The 2357-nt window shown below is 42.6% G+C and overlaps 1 pseudogene; it reads right to left on the reverse strand.

The window, feature by feature from the left end:
* Positions 1 to 1481: 1481 nt before the first annotated feature.
* On the reverse strand, positions 1482 to 2349 carry LOC108513263 (homeobox protein NANOG pseudogene; annotated as a pseudogene).
* Between the last annotated feature and the right edge of the window lie 8 nt (positions 2350 to 2357).

The raw sequence follows: 2357 nt of genomic DNA on the forward strand, positions 1-2357 counted from the left end.
TTTTTTTTGAGACAGAGTCTCTCTCTGTTGCCCAGGCTGGGGTGCAGTGGTGTGGTGCAATCTCGGCTCACTGCAACCTCCGCCTCCTGGGTTCAAGGATTCTCCTGCCTCAGCCTTCTGAGTAGCTGGGACTACAGGCACCCAACACCATGCCTGGGTAATTTTTGTATTTTTAGTAGAGACGGGGTTTCACCATGTTGGTCAGGCTGGTTTCGAACTCCTGACCTTGTGATCTGCCTGCCTCGGCGTCCCAAAATGCTGGGATTAAAGGGAGTGAGCATTCTTGATTTGTTCCCAATTTCATGGGAAAGCATTCAGTCTTTAATTACTAAATATCATGTCAACTGTAGGTATAATGTAGACACTGTATCAGATTTCCCTGTATTCCTAGTTTGCCGAGAGTTTTTATTATTAATAGTTACTGAGTTTTGTTTAATGTTATTTCTCTATCAGTTAATATGATCATACAGTTTTTCTTCTTTAGCCCATTGATATTGCATTTGTTGCTTTTAAATATTTTAAGGAAAAAATAGTTGTTTTATTCATTTGTACTTAAACCAGCCAAAGTAATATTGATATCATTGTATCACATCAAATACAAGACTTCTTTCCACAAATATTAGCATAACCAACAAAATATGGGGTATTGTAAAACAGAGCCATAAAGGGCTGAGGAAGTCAACGAAGTGTGTTACAGCTTAACTCTTCACCCTTCACCTCAGTCCTTCACCCTTCACCTCGGTAGAGTTTTTATTTTATTTTATTTATTTATTTTTTTGAGACAGAATCTGGCTGTGTCACCCAGGCTGGATTGTTGTGACTCTATCTCGACTCACTGCAACCTCCACCTCCTGGGGTCAAGTGATTCTCCTGTCTCAGTCTCCCGAGTAGCTGGGATTACAGGCACCTGAGACCACACCAGGCTAATTTTTGTGTTTTAGTAGAGACAAGGTTTCATCATGTTGGCCAGACTGGTATTGAACTCCTAACCTGAGGTGATCTGCCTGACTTGGCCTCCCAAAGTGCTGGGATTACAGGCATGAGCTACTGCACCTGGACTCAATATATATATATATATTTTAAATAAGTAAAGCCCAATCCAAAACAATAGGAATATACCTTCATCACACCAATTTCTACTTTTGTTTCTTATTCTTGAGGTTAGATTCTAAACCCTAAAGATATCCAAACTAGTATTAGATCTACTTATCTATAGCCAGAGACAGCTTCTATCATGTTGTCCTTAGCAGCCATGATTATTAAAATGTCTTTTCTCCAGGAAGATCTAAAAGGAAAAAAGAAAGAAACCTCTCTGATTAGGCTCCAAGCATTCCCCACCCTCCATCAAATTGACTGGGTAGGCATAATGGAAACCAGAACACGTAGTTTCCAAACAACAGAAATCCTATGAGGGAAGGGAGGAGAGATAAAATTCAGCCAGTGCCCAGACTGAAGCTGAGTAATATCAACTTCACTCATCTTCACACATCTTAAGGTTGCATGTTTGTGGAGTACTTCAGGAATAAATCTATGAATTGTGGAGTACTAAAATACCTAGTGGTCTGCTGTACTACATTATGGCTTTCCCCAGCAGTTTCCAAGGAAACCTCCAAGTCAGGAAAATTTGGCTAGAACTGCATGCAGGACTGCAGAGATTCCTCTCCACAGTTATAGAAGGAAATGTTTCAGGCCTGATTGTTCCAGGACTGGGTGCACCAGGTCTGAGTGTTCCAGCAGTGGTTGCTCCAGGACTGGATGTTCTGGATCTGGTTGCTCCAGGTTGAATTGCTCTAGGTTTGGTTGCTCCACATTGGAAGGTTTCCAGTCACGTTCACCAGGCATCCTTGGTGGTAGGAAGAGTCGAGACTGGGGTAGGTAGGTGCTGAGGCCTTCTGAATCACACCATTGCTATTCTTTGGCTAGTTGTTTTTCTGCCACCTCTTAGATTTCATTCTCTGGTTCTGGAACCAGGTCTTCACCTTTGTAGCTGAGGTTCAGGATGTTGGAAAGTTCCTGCGTCTGCTGGAGGCTGAAGTATTTCTGTCTCTGAAATCTATCATTGAGTACACACAGCTGGTTGGAAGAGAACAGAGTTCTGGTCTTCTGTTTCTTGACCAGGACCTTGTTTTCCTTTTTTGTGGCACTATTCTCTGCAGAAGTGTGTTGTTTGCCTTTGGAACTGGTGGAAGAATCTGGGCTGTCCTGAATAAGCAGATCCATGGAGGAAGGAAGAGGAGAGACAGTCTCTGTGTGAGGCATCTCAGCAGAAGACATTTGCAAGGATGAATAGTTTTCTTCAGACCCACAAACCACAGGTGTAGGTGACCAGTCTTTACAGTCGGATGCTTCGGAGCAAG

The sequence above is a fragment of the Rhinopithecus bieti genome, unplaced genomic scaffold (assembly GCF_001698545.2).
Source record: "Rhinopithecus bieti isolate Rb0 unplaced genomic scaffold, ASM169854v2 scaffold_32746, whole genome shotgun sequence".
NCBI lineage: Eukaryota > Metazoa > Chordata > Mammalia > Primates > Cercopithecidae > Rhinopithecus > Rhinopithecus bieti.